Source organism: Bombina bombina, chromosome 1 (genome assembly GCF_027579735.1).
Source record: "Bombina bombina isolate aBomBom1 chromosome 1, aBomBom1.pri, whole genome shotgun sequence".
Taxonomy (NCBI): Eukaryota; Metazoa; Chordata; class Amphibia; order Anura; family Bombinatoridae; genus Bombina; species Bombina bombina.
In genome coordinates this window covers 601,794,410-601,813,946 of record NC_069499.1, presented here as the reverse complement: position 1 = coordinate 601,813,946, position 19,537 = coordinate 601,794,410, and the positions used below count along the sequence as shown (strand labels likewise).

General features: G+C 37.8%; 1 protein-coding gene across 1 annotated transcript in view; it reads left to right on the top strand.

Moving 5' to 3' along the window:
* Positions 1–19,537, top strand: part of CNGA2 (cyclic nucleotide gated channel subunit alpha 2) — a 42,655-nt gene that overhangs the window by 20,158 nt on the left and 2,960 nt on the right. The window lies entirely within an intron of this gene.

Below are 19,537 nucleotides of genomic sequence, written 5' to 3'. Positions count from 1 at the left end.
TGATCTCTCCTTTAGCCTGTGGCTTTGTGTCTTGTGGGCAGGTGCTCTGCCTTTTTGGCCCCATCCCATTTCTTAGTGTGAGGGACTTATTCTCCTTATGGATGTGTGGTCTTTTTTTAGGGGATTCTCTTGGATTCAGGAGGTTGGAACTGAGAGTTAACCTTTCAGAGAGGGGTGTTTTTCTCTGGGTTGTTACGTTCCATCTGGAGTCTTACTGTCTCTGTGTCTAGACTATGGTGGGCCTTTTGTTAGATTCCTTTGGGTCTACGGCCTTGTCGTCTGAGTCGGGTTGGCACTCGTGCTCTGTTGGGATGGCAATGACCATTCTTCCGCTCGTTTTTGAGATGGCGTTGGGGTTCTTCTGTTCTCCTGTTTCAGACCTGCCGATGCTTGGGCTGGCCCATCTGGGACTGGGTTCTGAGAAGTGTTGTCATTTTCAGGATCTAGGTTGGCATAGTAGCTAGCTCCCTGGGCTTGCAAGCAGAAGGTCCAGGGTTACCGTACACCTTCGAGTTTTGGGTGTAACCTCTCTCTCTTGGGGGTGCAGTGGGCCTCATTGAGGTTATGTGCTTCCATGTGATGGTGGTAAAGAAAGTCAAATAATCTACATCTATCTAGCCTGCAAAAGAAAACTATAGCACAAAACGTGTTTTATATTTATGGCAGTGAATATAAGTGTATAAGCCCTAGAAAGTGTTGCCTATCAAAGGGTGAACCATGCACACACTGTCTTTAGTAAGATTCAAATAGAGTGGAAAACATATTGCTTAGTTTTCCACCCCAAAATAGAATAAAAATATATATAAAAAAAACAGAGAGAACCTAGAAACAAGGCACATATAGTACTAAATGATAGAAAATATTAGATGGTATGTATCAAGATTTTCTACCACCTAATCAGCCTAGATAATGAACAGAAATAGCTGACAGGGCAGTTCTAACCAGTCCTTGCTCTTTTATCTCCCCTATTGTTATTTTATCAGTCACGTGTACCAGTGCCACAAGGGTTAAACAGATATTTATATTTCCTACAGCAGGGCCTTTGTGCCTCAGACCAGGGGTGGACTCTAAATAGAGACCAAAAAAAATATTAACTCCCCTTTCAGTCTACCTTTCGATCTATCCCCTGTCAAGCAATCCGCAGTAATAGCAGTAGTTTCTAATACTCAAATCAGGCAGAGAGAAATAACCACCTTACAGCTATGCATAACACAAGGGCGAGAAAAAAGAAAAGAAATAAGAGAAAAAAACAAGAAAAAAAACAAAAAAAAACCCATTTACATTAATAGCGATAATAAAAGGATTGCTAGTTTTTGTTTTTAATTTTGACCATTGTCCATAGTCCAGCTAAAAAAGGAATAGACTAGCAAAAGTTATTAGCCAAGTTAGTGCAGAAGCTAGAAATTAAGCAGCTTGTTATTTCACTAGCATTCCATACCACATCAGATATCAGTGTTTAGGCTTCAAATGGCTGGTCAGGCTAGGCTACCTTCCGGAAGCCCAGTTTAGAGCAGTTATATCGACAGTTCAAATAGCCAGCGCCTTGTCACCTTTAATACAACCTCCTGTTATTGCCAGAACAGATCCATAATAGGGACCCCCTACTCTTGGAGTATACTTAGGTGGTAGGGGTTTTTCAGACTTGCACACATCGCCCCTTTAATATACACCAGATATAATCCCATCAAAAAACTCCTGTTCTGACCGAGTAAAAGTACCTCATATCCAATCAAGAATATTGCTTATATACTGCTCCCCCTACTCCTCCGTGCAGCAAAACACAGCCAATGATTCCAGGAACACATTAACTGGTACTTTAATAGAGTATACAAACTCTGTGATGCTTACAGATCATCTCACTAAATGAGAAGTCCCGGTTTTCTCTCACCCTAACTTGCTTACTTTTTTTTTCACTATTGATTCCTTATGGAAAGGTATATCTCTCACTCCAAACCCAACTCACCCATTATGCCACCCAAACAGAGAGAGAAGAAATCTAAACCTAATGATAGTTCCCTAGAGGCACACAACGAAATAGGTATGGGTAATCAGGATAACACCTTGTTAATACATATTTCAGCACGTATAACCCCACAATTTGAGTCCTTAAGACAGGAGATGGTCACATTGACCAGTGAGGTTAAACAGTTTTCAGCACGGATGAACGAACTAGAAACAAGGGTCTCAGACCTTGAAGATAGATCACTAGCTATGGACCAAGTGATTAATTCCCAAGAGAGCAAATTAAATTCAATTAATCTGAAATTTGAAGAATTAGAAGACAGGGCTCGGCGCAACAACCTTAGGGTTGTGGGGCTACCTGAGAGAGGGGAGTTTCAGGAATAAGTAAGCTTTGCTTCCACCAGATTACCACAGTTGTCGGTAGTAATACTGACAATATAAGGATACCAGTGGAAAGAGCTTATAGAATTGGAACAGTAAGAAAGAATCCTGATGGATCAATTAAACCAAGAGTAGTGATTATTAGATTTTTGAATTTTCAGGACAAGTTCCATATATTGAGGCTTTACCGCAAAAGCAACAATATTATGATTGGGACCCATAAGGTCCTGTTATTTCAGGATTTTTCCATTGAGACCCAGAACAAATGTAGGGAAATGGCACCATTCTGCTCTAAATTGATCAGGGCCAATTTCAAAGCAAGACTTGTTTATCCGGCTAAGATTATTGTGGATAGGGATGGTGAAACTTATATCTTTAGCAGAGCTGAGGAAATTCAGGCTTTTTGCCAGAGTAATGGTGTTGAATAAGATTTTATGCTAGAATGTCTAGATATTAACTACTGCATTTAATGAGGAGGTTACTTTTGTTATTTTTATTGTATATCAGAGTGAACAGATGTCATTTAGTGTATAAAAGTGTGGATGTTCATTTGTTCCTACTTCTTTTAAGGATCAGCTGTTTTCAGTTTAATTGCAAAATAGTATTGCTGAATTACTGTTCTAGTCATAATACGTCAACTCTACCTAGTAGATGTATGCTTGCACTCCTGGGGGGGTGAGGAATCCCCTCCCCCCCCCTTTTTTTTTCTCTTTTTTTTCTCTCTTGCTCTCCAAGAAATTGAATGGTTAAATTAAATTTTGTGTCCTGAAATATAGGAGGGATTTCATCCCCCAGGAAAAGGAAGCTAATGATTAGACACCTTGGGGCTCAAAACCCAGATATAGCGTTTATTCAGGAGACGCATTTAAAGCCCTTAGAGGCCGCTAAACTTAAATCCAAGTGGGTCAGAGAGGTGGTGTTCACTCCTTATGATAAGGCAAAACGAGGCTTAGCTATACTGTTCCATAAGCAGCTGAAATATCAAATAGTTTCAGCAGACAATGATTTAAATGGGAGATATCAAATGATAGAAGTAGATATAAATGGGAGTACCTTCATATTTTGTAATATATATGGGCCAAATACAGTCGAGACAAAGTTTTGGGAGAGTATTAGCTTGAAATTGTTTTCCTATATATGGAAATATATTGTGATGGTAGGTGATTTTAATATGACCTTCTCGTACATCTTAGATAGATCTAAAGTAAGAAATACTGCTAGGAAAGCCAGAGAAACAAGAATACTACGGAGGCTATGTCAGAAGCTTGCACTCCAGGACATATGGCGGGCGCAGAATCCAGATAGTAGAGAGTACACATGTGTCTCAGGGGTGCATAAATCCTTCTCTAGAATAGATTTTTTTTTTTGGTGGCTAAACATATGATGAGGATGGGGATCAAGTCAAGTATACAAGAAATAGTTGTATCTGATCACGCCATTATCACACTGAAAATAGGCCTAAAAGATCGCCTCCCAGCAAATAATGCCAGGCTGTTTTGCCCACAGTATCTTGCTAATAATGCTCACTTCAAAACATGGGTACAGAACAGATAGAGACAGTTCTATGTGGAGAATGCTGAATATCGGGACAAACCAGAGATATTCTGGGAAACTGCAAAAGTAGTATTTAGAGGGGAGGTCAAAGCATATTTGGTCAGGATCAAGTCTATTAGGAATAAGAGGGAAGAACAACTTTCCTTAGAAATAACTATAGAAAATATTTCAATGATCCCTCTATGATTTCATGGAATAAATATAAAGAAAGTAAGACAGAACACGATATATATTTGAAACAATATTCAATTCTAGAAGAACAAAAGCAGAAAGCATTCTTTGCAGGGGTACAAGGTACGTCGGCTAAATATTTGTCTAGAATCTCTAAAACTAGGCAGACGAAAAACTTTATCACAGCACTGAAGTATAAAAAAAATAGAATCACTGAGGTTTCAGAGATTAGGGAGGCTTTTTTAGAGTTTTTTCAGGAACTTTATTCACCAAAGCAGATCAATGGTGCTAGCAAAGAGCAGTTTTGGCAGAAGATCAATCTGCCACAAATAGAGAAGATTGATTTGCAGAGGATAAGTGAGCCTATTACGACAACAGAAATAGTGGATATGATAAAAAAAACTTAAATTAGGAAAGTCCCCGGGGCCAGACTCACTACCAGCTGAATTTTATAAGTTACTTATTGATCTTATTCCCTCTAGTCTTTGTGTACTATTTAACGACTATTTTATTAATAACCAACCACAGTCAGCACTTTTTGCTGCATCTAATATAGTATTGATTCTTAAGAGAAGTAAAGACCCAGAGTTACCTACATTGTATAGACCGATATCCTTATTAAATCAGGATTACAAGATCCTCACTGCTATTATCGCGAATAGGTCAAAATCCTGCCTAGAACATATTATACATATAGATCAATCAGGATTCATGACAGGCAGGAACCCAATTAAAAACCTTCGTAAAGTCCAGCTGGTATTGGATGTTTTCTGGAACAAAACAAAGGGTAAAAAGTCTCATGTTAAGCCGGACCTCGCCATTCTTACGGTAGATGCTGAAAAAGCATTTGATTCTATAATTTGGGACCACCTTTTTACATCTTTGGAAAGGTTCGGCTTAACAGGAGTTTTGCAACAATTTATACGTCAGCTATACCGGGCACCATTTTCAGCGATTATAGTGAATGGAGGTACCACAGATAGGTTCCCCTAAAAAGAGGTACGAGACAAGGTTGTCCATTGTCACCATTACTCTTTAATTTAGCGCTTGAGCCATTAGCGATCCATTTGAGACAAGAATTTCAAGGTATTTATATAGGTAGGCAAAGCTGTCTCTTTTTGCAGATGACTTGCTCCTCTATTTGAGTAACACTGCAGTCTCGGTCCCACGGGTGCTATGTCTTTTTAACTTATTTAGCTCCTTTTCAGGCTATAAAATAAATTATGAGAAATCTGAACATCTATGGATATGTAAACCTTTTAACCCTATTCCACACCCTTTCCAGGAAACTGAACAGATTACATATCTAGGGATCACTTTGGCTCGTGATCCAAAGCTGTGGTATGGTTTAAATTTTGTACAAATGTGCGAGGAGAAAACTCTGACAACGAAGATTTTTTGTGATTTGTCACAAGAATATAACCTTCCAACAGCTCATTTTTATGCCTATCTACAGGCTAGACACTGGATAGGGGATTTAAGACAAAAAACAGGGCCAGATTTAGACACCAGAGAGCTGGGGGTAGTGGTTAGGGATTATCAAGAGGGAGTGGGTACCATTGCTTCGATTTATAAGGCATTATTGAAATTTTCTGGAGAAAGTAACATTTTGGATATTAGGGAAAAGTGGAGCAGGGCAAGAGTAGATGTAGATAGAGAAACATTAATGCAAAGCAGGGTACTAGCTGCTAAAGCAGCGGTGTTAAGGAGTTATAAAGAATTGCATCTGAAAATATTAAATATGGCCTAGCTTACCTCAGATAGAATGGCGAAATGGGCACTAGACAAAGGAAACTGTTCTAGATGTGGTTTTAGTAGAGCAGATATTGTACATTGTTTCTGGTCATGCCCAAAAATTAGTACATTTTGGCAAAAAATTACTTTTTGGGGTAGCAAGATTCTGGGAATACGATTCAAATTTGATTTGCAACAGATATTTTTTCTATGTAATTATTCCCCGGAGCTGCCTAACGTTACATTTATTAATTTACATATATTGATTGGGAGTGTTGTGGAACAATTTAACCCCTTAATGACCGGACCATTTTTCAATTTTCTTACCCTTAATGACAATGGCTATTTTTACATTTCTGCAGTGTTTGTGTTTAGCTGTAATTTCCCTCTTACTCATTTACTGTACCCACACATATTATATACCGTTTTTCTCGCCATTAAATGGACTTTCTAAAGATACCATTATTTTCATCATATCTTATCATTTACTAAAAAAAATAATAATAAAATATGAGGAAAAAATGGAAAAAAACACACTTTTTCTAACTTTGACCCCCAAAATATGTTACACATCTACAATCACCAAAAAACACCCATGCTAAATAGTTTCTAAATTTTGTCCTGAGTTTAGAAATACCCAATGTTTACACATTCTTTGCTTTTTTTGCAATTTATGGTGCAATAAATACAAGTAGCACTTCGCTATTTCCAAACCACTTTTTTTCAAAATTAACGCTAGTTACATTGGAACCCTGATATCTGTCAGGAATACCTGAATATCCCTTGACATGTATATATTTTTTTTTAGAAGACATCCCAAAGTATTGATCTAGGCCCATTTTGGTATATTTCATGCCACCATTTCACCGCCAAATGCGATAAAAAAAAAAAAAAGTTCACTTTTTCACAAAATTTGTCACAAACTTTAGGTTTCCCACTGAAATTATTTACAAACAGCTTCTGCAATTATGGCACAAATGGTTGTAAATGCTTCTCTGGGATCCCCTTTTTTCAGAAATAGCAGACTTGTATGGCTTTGGGGTTGCTTTTTGGTAATTAGAAGGCCGCTAAATGCCGCTGCGCACCACACGTGTTTTATGCCCAGGAGTGAAGGGGTTAATTAGGGAGCTTGTAGGGTTAATTTTAGCTTTAGTGTAGTGTAGTAGACAACCCCAAGTATTGATCTAGGCCCATTTTGGTATATTTTATGCCACCATTTCACCGCCAAATGCGAGCAAATAAAAAAAAAACTTTACATTTTTCACAATTTTAGGTTTCTCACTGAAATTATTTACAAACAGCTTGTGCTATTATGGCAGAAATTGTTGTAAAAGCTTCTCTGGGATCCCCTTTGTTCAGAAATAGCAGACTTATATGGCTTTGGCGTTGCTTTTTGGTAATTAGAAGGCCGCTAAATTCTGCTGCTCACCACACGTTAATTATGCCCAGCAGTGAAGGGGTTAAATTAGGTAGCTTGTAGGGAGCTTTCAGGGTTAATTTTAGAGATCAGCCTCCCACCTGACACATCCCACCCCCTGATCCCTCCCAAACAGCTCTCTTCCCTCCCCCACCCCACAATTCTTCCCGCCATCTTAAGTACTGGCAGAAAGTCTGCCAGTACTAAATAAAAGAGTTTTTTTTTTTTTTTTAAATAAAAATAATAAAATATTTTAGCTGTGATGGACCCCTGCCTTAGCCCCAACCTCCCTGATCCCCCCTCCAGCTCTCTAACCCTCTCCCCTACCTAATTACCGCCATCTTGGGTACTGGCAGCTGTCTAAAGTAGAAAAGAGTTGGAACCAAAGCGCCTAAAAGGCCGGGTCTGAACAATAATAATTAAACAGATTTACTTAAAAATGATAGTACACTTTAATTCATGTTACATCATAAAAACACCTTAAAATTCTTCAAACAATAAAATTCTTTAAACACTAAACAATAAAAGAATCACTGATGATTCTCTTATAGGTAACTAATGCAGACCTATCTATACTGGTTTCCCTGTGTCTCTAGGTAATCTCTAAACAAAATTATAAAATAATATTATAAAATAATCACTGATGATTCTCTTGTGGGTAACTGGTACGGACCTATCTAGACTGGTGTCCCAGTAGCTCTTGGTGTGGCGGTCGCCTTCCTAGATGTTATGTGCCTTAGTTACTGTTAATGCGGTAGGTTCCCTCAATTTGTGAGTGGTGCTTTAAGTGCAAAAAAAGTGCTAGAGGATACCAAATCCTTCTATACAAACAATAAACAAAAAATGATGAAAGAAAACGATGAACGAAGTGATGAAAGAACTAATATGATTGTGGTGTTGGGAAGTAGCAGTGATATTACAACTTAAATAAAATATTGATGCAGGTAATAAACATTCCAATGTAAATATTCAAACAAAATTTGTATAAGCAAAGCGTTGCAGATGTAAAAACAAAGACATAAACAAAGACATAAACAAAAAAACAAAAATACAAAAATAGTCCTCCAAATGATAGTGTTAAATCCAAATTGCAGTGTTCACTCCAAAAAGTGCTGGTAATTAAACACCAAATGAAAAAACAAAGCTAAAAAATCAGTGGCCACTGTAAAATATGAGAAAAACAAGTCAATCCTGTGAATAGATAAATATAATCCTGCAACCTTAGCAGTAAAATATGAGCAAAACAAGTCAATCCTGTGAATAGATAAATATAATCCTGCAACCTTAGCAGTACCGGAAAATGGTGATGAATCAAAGTTTCATCCGGGGCCCGGCTGACCCAAATCCCACCTAAAAATAAAAACAAACACACAATAGTGCAGAGCGTAATTTCTCAAGTAGAATAAAAGGAGGAAGACTCACCAGTCGACGCGTTTCGGTCTGTGCTAGACCTTTATCAAGACTGGATAATATAGATTTTGGTGATCTTTTATACCTGTGTTCTAGATGCATCCCGGAAGCGATTGCTTAGTACTTCCTGTTTCGTCAGGGTGATAAAGATGATAGAAATGTTCATTTTTTTTTTTTAAAAATCTGTCACCTTTATTTTATATTTTATATTCTAATGTGCCTTTATGACAATCAATCTCAATTTTTGGTTTATGCATTTATAATTTACTATTTATAATTTACTCCGGTGTTCTTCCGGATTTTTCGTATCTAACAACTTCCGGTTTGCATAGGAGTTGTTGTATCTAACAACTTCCGGTTTGCATTTAGAATTTGTTTACACATTATCGGCACGTAGACTTTGCCGAAAAACAAAATAAACTTATTGATACTGAATTCAGACCAAATGTTCAGACTCATGTTTTTGGTTATTCTTTGGTTATTTTCTTATACATGATCGTTTATCCAAAAAACAAAACAAATAAACTTATTGATACTAAATTCAGAACAAATGTTCCGACTCATGTTTTTGGTTAATCTCTATGTAGTTTTATCTCTAGAAGGAGTGACAGTCCTTTGTAATGGCCAGGTATTCGCTCATCTATTAGAGTTATATAGTGCTTTTTATATATTTAAGCTTTATCTGCCTGTATCTCATAGTATCGCTTTGTGTGACAGGGGGTGTGTGCAAATGTCCTATTCCTATTGGTTGGATTCAGAGGGTCTGTTACAGAGCTCTATTCTCATTGGTCACATTTGTTCATTATTCCTCCCCAGGGGCGTGTTTCTGGATACTGTGTAGGTAGGTAACGTGCAGTGTATTCCGAAACCTTATTCTTATTGGTCACCTACTGTGTAGGTAGGTAACGTGCAGTGTATTCCGAAACCTTATTCTTATTGGTCACCTCTGGGGGTATGTGCCTGAACTCTGTATACATGGTAGGTGACATGCAATGTCATTATTACTGATCAGCTCAATTTGTTTGCAATAAACATTCAACATTATTCCCCCCATTTTATAGGGTTTTAGGATAGATCTTAATCTAATTTTATCTATCCATCTTTATTTGATCTGTATATAATACCTTTGAGTCTTATTTGACTCGTAGTACAAGATTTAATTATAATTTTCCCTTTTGGTTTTGGAGGGTTCATTTTCATACTTGTATCAATAATTAAAATATCTCCAGCTTCTTGATACATTTAAAGGAGGAGCGGAGTGAGCTAGTTCACAACTTGGTGGTATACATATATATGTTCACTTCTTTGTTACTGTGTGGATTCATAATTAAGTATATTAAACTCCTGTTAGACCCGTTTTCAATCAAACTATATCGTTTGTTGCAAGTTCCGTGTATCTGCAAGCAGTTTCTTATGTTACACATAGATATTAAAGCTCAATTGAATAGTTAACATCTAAGACTCCTTTTTAGTGTTCTATAGTGCAGCAAGTGATATTACTGGTATCGCTGCTGGGGGCATTTTGTTATCAATGATAGGGGGATTTCTCAGGGAGATTCTTTTGAAATGAGGTTTGGAAGATAATCCAATATGTACCCGAATGTATCCAAATACCTATATATCAGAATATTTGTGTATATCATCTCTAAAGGGAGGACACCATTTTAGCCACAGCCCAATGGATTGGATGAGTGTTAAGTTAAGCATGTTTATGGCATTATTTATCATTAAAGGTCGCTGAACATACACCCTAGTTATATTTTATCGGGTGAGTGATACATTCACTTTCTCTAATTAAAGTGATGTTTGGCTGGTGTCTAGTGTTGGTTTATACTATTTCCTAATGGGGGAATATATATATGTCCATATGAGTTCAAAAGAGAGAGAAAGAGAGGAATATATATTTTCATCACTATATGAATTTCTTCAGACACTTTACTGGCTTATAATTTGTTCAGATGTGCGAGCATATTTTGCTGAACCTAATCTATACTTTTAGATTCCACTGCTTTATATAGATTAGTTCAATTAGTGATTTTCTTTAAATTGGTGTAGAGGAGCCAAGAGGTAGGGAGGGAGGGTGTCCCAATACTGGTTCATAAGTCTGTACATATCTTATTTTTCTTATGGACTACTCCAGGGAGCTAGGCTAGATATCTTTATATATATAAAATATTCTCCGAAAACTAGGAGTGATGGGTATTTTTCATGTGAACTGAGATAGAGAGAGATAGGTGTTTCAACTGGGAGAGATAGATATGGTAATTTTTCTTTTCTTCATAAAGTTTGGATCTTGCTTTTCTTGGAGGTACATGTTTTTTGTATAAATTACCCCAATATGCCGTTTGCTTCTACCATATAGTTGTATTTTTACAAGCTAATTAAGTAAATGGGAAAGGTCTTCTTTATTATTGAGACCCTTTGGATATAAACAATCCATTAGGAATATCCATTTGGATTCATTAGTTAGTAATAGTTTTTCAAAGTTACCGCCTCTCCAATTTTTGGCAACCTTTTGGATTCCTATATATCTTAGTGCGTTGATGTTTCCATGATGTTTAGTCGCAAAGTGCTGGTAAAGTGGCGTATCCGTGTTTAGTTTTTCGATCATCAGCTGGTGTTCCCGGATCCTATCCCTTAGGACCCTGGACGTTTGTCCTACGTATTGCAGCCCACATGGGCATTGTAGTAAGTAGATCACTCCTTTATCTTTGCATCGTATCAGATCTTGTGTCTGAAGAAATTCATATAGTGATGAAAATATATATTCCTCTCTTTCTCTCTCTTTTGAACTCATATGGACATATATATATTCCCCCATTAGGAAATAGTATAAACCAACACTAGACACCAGCCAAACATCACTTTAATTAGAGAAAGTGAATATATCACTCACCCGATAAAATATAACTAGGGTGTATGTTCAGCGACCTTTAATGATAAATAATGCCATAAACATGCTTAACTTAACACTCATCCAATCCATTGGGCTGTGGCTAAAATGGTGTCCTCCCTATAGAGATGATATACACAAATATTCTGATATATAGGTATTTGGATACATTCGGGTACATATTGGATTATCTTCCAAACCTCATTTCAAAAGAATCTCCCTGAGAAATCCCCCTATCATTGATAACAAAATGCCCCCAGCAGCGATACCAGTAATATCACTTGCTGCACTATAGAACACTAAAAAGGAGTCTTAGATGTTAACTATTCAATTGAGCTTTAATATCTATGTGTAACATAAGAAACTGCTTGCAGATACACGGAACTTGCAACAAACGATATAGTTTGATTGAAAACGGGTCTAACAGGAGTTTAATATACTTAATTATGAATCCACACAGTAACAAAGAAGTGAACATATATATGTATACCACCAAGTTGTGAACTAGCTCACTCCGCTCCTCCTTTAAATGTATCAAGAAGCTGGCGATATTTTAATTATTGATACAAGTATGAAAATGAACCCTCCAAAACCAAAAGGGAAAATTATAATTAAATCTTGTACTACGAGTCAAATAAGACTCAAAGGTATTATATACAGATCAAATAAAGATGGATAGATAAAATTAGATTAAGATCTATCCTAAAACCCTATAAAATGGGGGGAATAATGTTGAATGTTTATTGCAAACAAATTGAGCTGATCAGTAATAATGACATTGCATGTCACCTACCATGTATACAGAGTTCAGGCACATACCCCCAGAGGTGACCAATAAGAATAAGGTTTCGGAATACACTGCACGTTACCTACCTACACAGTAGGTGACCAATAAGAATAAGGTTTCGGAATACACTGCACGTTACCTACCTACACAGTATCCAGAAACATGCCCCTGGGGAGGAATAATGAACAAATGTGACCAATGAGAATAGAGCTCTGTAACAGACCCTCTGAATCCAACCAATAGGAATAGGACATTTGCACACACCCCCTGTCACACAAAGCGATACTATGAGATACAGGCAGATAAAGCTTAAATATATAAAAAGCACTATATAACTCTAATAGATGAGCGAATACCTGGCCATTACAAAGGACTGTCACTCCTTCTAGAGATAAAACTACATAGAGATTAACCAAAAACATGAGTCGGAACATTTGTTCTGAATTTAGTATCAATAAGTTTATTTGTTTTGTTTTTTGGATAAACGATCATGTATAAGAAAATAACCAAAGAATAACCAAAAACATGAGTCTGAACATTTGGTCTGAATTCAGTATCAATAAGTTTATTTTGTTTTTCGGCAAAGTCTACGTGCCGATAATGTGTAAACAAATTCTAAATGCAAACCGGAAGTTGTTAGATACAACAACTCCTATGCAAACCGGAAGTTGTTAGATACGAAAAATCCGGAAGAACACCGGAGTAAATTATAAATAGTAAATTATAAATACATAAACCAAAAATTGAGATTGATTGTCATAAAGGCACATTAGAATATAAAATATAAAATAAAGGTGACAGATTTTTTTTTAAAAAAAACTAACATTTCTATCATCTTTATCACCCTGACGAAACAGGAAGTACTAAGCAATCGCTTCCGGGATGCATCTAGAACACAGGTATAAAAGATCACCAAAATCTATATTATCCAGTCTTGATAAAGGTCTAGCACAGACCGAAACGCGTCGACTGGTGAGTCTTCCTCCTTTTATTCTACTTGAGAAATTACGCTCTGCACTATTGTGTGTTTGTTTTTATTTTTAGGTGGGATTTGGGTCAGCCGGGCCCCGGATGAAACTTTGATTCATCACCATTTTCCGGTACTGCTAAGGTTGCAGGATTATATTTATCTATTCACAGGATTGACTTGTTTTGCTCATATTTTACTGCTAAGGTTGCAGGATTATATTTATCTATTCACAGGATTGACTTGTTTTTCTCATATTTTACAGTGGCCACTGATTTTTTAGCTTTGTTTTTTCATTTGGTGTTTAATTACCAGCACTTTTTGGAGTGAACACTGCAATTTGGATTTAACACTATCATTTGGAGGACTATTTTTGTATTTTTGTTTTTTTGTTTATGTCTTTGTTTATGTCTTTGTTTTTACATCTGCAACGCTTTGCTTATACAAATTTTGTTTGAATATTTACATTGGAATGTTTATTACCTGCATCAATATTTTATTTAAGTTGTAATATCACTGCTACTTCCCAACACCACAATCATATTAGTTCTTTCATCACTTCGTTCATCGTTTTCTTTCATCATTTTTTGTTTATTGTTTGTATAGAAGGATTTGGTATCCTCTAGCACTTTTTTTGCACTTAAAGCACCACTCACAAATTGAGGGAACCTACCGCATTAACAGTAACTAAGGCACATAACATCTAGGAAGGCGACCGCCACACCAAGAGCTACTGGGACACCAGTCTAGATAGGTCCGTACCAGTTACCCACAAGAGAATCATCAGTGATTATTTTATAATATTATTTTATAATTTTGTTTAGAGATTACCTAGAGACACAGGGAAACCAGTATAGATAGGTCTGCATTAGTTACCTATAAGAGAATCATCAGTGATTCTTTTATTGTTTAGTGTTTAAAGAATTTTATTGTTTGAAGAATTTTAAGGTGTTTTTATGATGTAACATGGATCCATGTTTGTAACGAATTAAAGTGTACTATCATTTTTAAGTAAATCTGTTTAATTATTATTGTTCAGACCCGGCCTTTTAGGCGCTTTGGTTCCAACTCTTTTCTACTTTATTCACCCTATTGGCTACTAGGAGCCAATATCCAGAGCTAGGGTCCTTAAGGCAGGCGCTCAGTGTACCATCCACTATCACTTGTACTGGCAGCTGTCTGCCAGTACCCAGTTTGGCCCCAAAAACCCCCCAAAAAGTATTTTTATTTTATTTTTTACTTAAAAACTATTTCTGTAGTGTAGCAGCCCCCCACAATACCCCCACCCCCACCCCTCCCAGATCCTTTTATATTTTAAAAAAAAAATTCCCTTTTTTTTTTCCTCTTTCTGCCCTCATTCATTGGTGTCAGTGTGGCTAATGGGTGCACGTGCGCCCCGTGCACGCTCACGTGCACACTCACCCCTCGTGCAGAGAGTGGCTCTCTCTGCATCGGAGGCTTGTAAAGTGGTATTGCAGGATGCCTCCATATCGAGGCATCACTGCAATACCCTCAGAGCTGCTGGAAGCATTTGTGATCGCTTCCAGCACTCTGTTAGACAACTGACGTACCAGGTACGTCCATTGTCATTAACTGTTAGTTTTTGCATGACGTACCTGGTACGTCAGTTGTCATTAAGGGGTTAATCTAAAAAATCCTAATTCCAAACAAATTACTCGGTTCTTCAATAAATGGAAGTGCTATATTAACTCTTTACCTAAAAGAGCTCAATGCCAACTTACCCTCCCTTTCAAAACATCTAGCTGGGTCCAACAGCAGCTAGAACAAGGGTCACTCCCTAGTACATGGTTTACCAGTGACTAGATTTTTGTTATATTTATATTTAAGGAATGATTGGATAACATTAATAATGATCATAACATAGATGGAGTAATCATTTTTTTGAATTTTCTTTTTTGTGTTCCTTTTTTGTGCTTTTTCCTCCATTCTTTGATTGGTGTTTGTTTTAGTTTCAAGAAATTGTTAGCAGATATGGACAGATAGTAATGAATATTTGCCATAGGTTGTATAAGTATATTTTTTCATGTTATGTATGCGGTGTACGAAGAAATTAAAATTTAAAAAAAAAAAAAGACACTGAGGTTATGTGCTTCCCCTTTTTGGAGCCTTGTGTGTAGGTCTGGCGGCTTCGATTGCCTAGAGTGTGCCCTCTGTCTGGGAGTTTTCTTTTGCAATCTGTTCTCTTGCTGGCCGCTTTTTACTTCTCAGCAAGTATTCTTCTGTGCCATCCTGATGATGGCTGCGTGTTCTTGACTCAGGGTTTTTCATCCGGGCCTGTTACACGTTCTTTTTTGTATGAATACTTTAGTATTCTTAGTTCTGATGATGTGAGGACTCCGTCTTCAGTTGTCTTTCGGTGCTTTGCACGATGTTGAGAGAAGGGTTTCTCTGTTTAGATGCCCAGTCCTAAACCTCTGGTTTCTGCTTGGTCTGGGCATAGCCTCCCCTTGTCTGTCAGGATCCATTTGGATCTTTGTGAGCTGGGCTCGCTATTAGGGGTTTTTCTTTTATGGATTTTGTGGTGACCTTTCAGTTTCCCTTCGGTTCTTCCTTGCCTTATCCCTTGGGAAGTTTAGGCTGGTGTTCCCCTCTTTAGTGAGGAGTGAGCGGTGAGGGACGGACTGTTGGGCGACGGTGTCTAAGTTGAGTCAGATTTTGCGGTTTCTAGCTAGGCTTCTGGACTATCTGCTGGTCAGTGTCCTTGGGGCCTTTCCTTTTTAAAGTTTTCTCAGCTTCGGACGAAGCGGGGTTTTTGTTGAGTAGTGGTTTCAGGCTTGGTGCTCTTAGAATGGGCTGCCTATTGTACCCTCCCGTTTTGGCATTCAGTGTCCTCTTTAGCTTGGGTATGGTTTTCCCAAAAGTAATGAATGCGGCTGTGGACTCTTTCCCATTAGGAAGAAAAACATAAATTATGCTTACCTGATAATTTCATTTTCTTCCGTGGGAAAGAGTCCATAGCAAGAAAAGAGAAAGAATTGGATGGAGCACCGGTAGTTTAAAACATAATTTTCTTTATTTGTAAATCCTTAAAACAAGAAGGATTAAAAAGGATAACAGGATGGTGTGTCCTAAAAAGAGTCAGCTCACACAGCTGATATGTTTCGGCTGAATGCCGTTCTCAAAGCTGCTAACCTGTGTGGGTTTAATCCCACCCTTAAAAACACAGTACATGACTCTTATTGGACAATAATAAATTGCATCGTTTAACACATTCAGTGCACTTTAACCCTTGAAAGATGCCAATTAGCAAATAAGTAGAGTGTAATGAGGATATGTTTCCTAATCAGAACACAAAATACTCATATTTATTCAGCTTACCCTATATATTTATTGTGACTATCTAAATTAATGGATTCCTATCTGTGATAACTTTCTTTGCTAGACAGAAGCTTTTACTAGCAATAGCATGCTAGCACATTTGGACAGTAGATTGTGCGGCTCAATTTTCCTATGCAGGAAATAGCTAGCCTAAACCACTCACTGACTATATATCTAATAGTCATTATTCTCAAAGTTGTTATAATAGGTTGTTAGCTCCTATTTAACTAGCGAGGTATTATTCCTATAACCTATTCAGGCTCCCTACTCCCTATGTAGTATTTAAAACTCAATTGAGGGTGGGGGGGGGGGGAGGAATATTGGTTCTAGTTATACAGGTGCCTCCCTGATAAGTCTAGCTACCAGATTCACATATTGCAAATCATATTGATTTATGCTATATTACTATGGTGACCCTTAGTTTAAATTCTCCAATGGTGTAGCAGTTCCAAAGCAGAACAACACAAAACAAAACAGGGGGGGGGGGGGGTATTTTAGCATATCTCCAGAGACCAATGTCCTGAACAGAGAACAAATCAGTCAATCCTGACCAAGATAAAAAATAAGAGCCCCCGACACGTATTATATAAAAAATACTTGCCCTTATCACTAGTATCACAGGGGACGGTAAACAAGAAATTTGAACTACTACTTGCACTTAGTAGAATACCAAGTACTGGTAGATGGTGGATATCGATGTAATGTATTACATATCTGATTGTATTAACCACCTACTACTCCCAGTAGTTAATTAGGTCATACATTGAGTTCAGACCTTGGGGTGTCTCGTTTTTAATGTGAAGATCCAGAAGATCTCTCGTTTGGCTAGTAGTAGATCTCTGTCACCCCCCCCCCCCCCCCTGGTGGTGTAAGTACCTTTTCAATACATGTCCAGCGGAAGGTATCTGCACTTTTATCATGAGCATTAGCAAAATGCTGGACCAGGGGAGTGCTTGCCTTTCCTATTCTGATGCTGGAGATGTGTTCTCTGATACGGGACCTGACCTCCCTTGTAGTGAGGCCTATGTATTGTATTCCACACATTTCACAGGAGGCAAGATATATTGTGTACGTAGATCTGCAGTTTAAACACATATTTTTAGTGAATACCTCACCTGTGACAAATGAAATAAACTCCCTGTCTGTACCTTCTCGCAAGTGACACACTCCCTATTGTGGCATTTGAACATCCCTTTTTGGGTAAGCCAAGAGGATGCATGTGCTTCATTCTTACTGATTTTGGTCGGCGCTACCAAATTGCCTAGAGTTTTGTTCCGCCTATAGGAGAAGTGGCATGATTTGAGCAACAGATCTGCCAAGCCCTCGTCCGCTTTGAGCATTGGTAAGTGCTTTTTGATTACATCACAAATTTGTGTGTACTGTTCCGAATAGTCAGTGACAAAGTATAATTCATCCCTGGTACTATCCGCTTTTCTTATTTTTTTGGCCTTGGGGCACAGGAGATTTTTTCTGTCCATATGCCTCACTTCTTCTAGGGCCCGATTTACCAGGGTTTTGTGATAGCCCCTTTCTTGCAATCTTGTGGAAAGTAGTGAGGCTTCCTCTTCAAAATCTGAGTTCAAAGAGCAATTTCGTTTCAAACGAGTGAACTGTCCCTTGACAATGCCCTTGAAGACTCCCTTGGGGTGGCTACTCTTAGAGTGCAGCAGTGTGTTGCCTGATATAGGCTTCCTATATGCTGTGGTGTGAATTTTTTCACCAATCACCCCCCACAAGGTGACATCCAGATAATTGATGTGAGAGGAACTGAATTCAAATGTAAAACCCAAACCTAGGTCGTTGTTATTCAATGATTCCAGAAATGTGGTGAGTTCAGTTTCATCACCCTTCCAAATGAATAGGAGGTCATCAATGAACCTCCTATGAAACACTATCTTTGATAGAGTCCATAGCCCCCACACTTTTTTTTATGTGGGGCATCTTAGTTGTATTCTTCTGGCACCTTTTCACCCTGATATTTCTTCTACTGTTCTACCTTGTTCCTCGGCAGAATGACTGGGGGATGAGGGAAGTGGGAGAAGTATTTAAGCCTTTGGCTGGGGTGTCTTTGCCTCCTCCTGGTGGCCAGGTTCTTATTTCCCAAAAGTAATGAATGTGGTTGTGGACTCTTTCCCACGGAAGAAAATGAAATTATCAGGTAAGCATGATTTATGTTATTGTTACACACATTGTTGCAAGTACTGCTGCCATATAGTACTTAATACGTACACCCCTGAGCATATATGGAAATTAAGTTTCAAGAAGGATTTCAAGAAAGGGAGGACATTTTGATAACAGTATGCTGGAAAGTTTTTTGTTTTTTTTAATAAGACCGCTGCTCCTTAATTTGTCCGCAACCTCTGAGGCGATGGACAGCAATCAGCCCTATTAGATATGATCGGGTTGATTGACACCCCCTGCTAGCGGCCAATTGGCTGCAAATGTGCAGGAGGCAGCATTGCACAAGTATTTCACTAGAAATGCTTGTGCAATGATAAATGCCGACAGTGTATGTTATCGGCATTTATCGGTCTGCCCGCACAATGTTAAATTGGTCCCTTTATCTAAATCATAAAGTTTAATGTTTAATCCTATGTTATTAGAGAGTCAGTCCAGCATTAATCAAGTGCTTTAAGTTGATAAAGTTAGGCCTTAAAGGGACACTGAATTCTTTCGTTATTCATATAGAGCATGCATTTTTTAAGCAACTTTCTAATTTACTCCTATGATCAATTTTTCTTTGTTCTCTTGCTATCTTTTTTTAAAAAGAAGGCATCTAAGTTAAGGAGCCAGCCAATTGTTGTTTCAGACCCTGGACAGCACTTGTTTATTGGTGCTTTCCAATCCTCAAGGACAACCCAGGTTGTTAACCAAAAATGGGTCGGCATCTAAACTTACGTTCTTGCTTTTCAAATATAGATA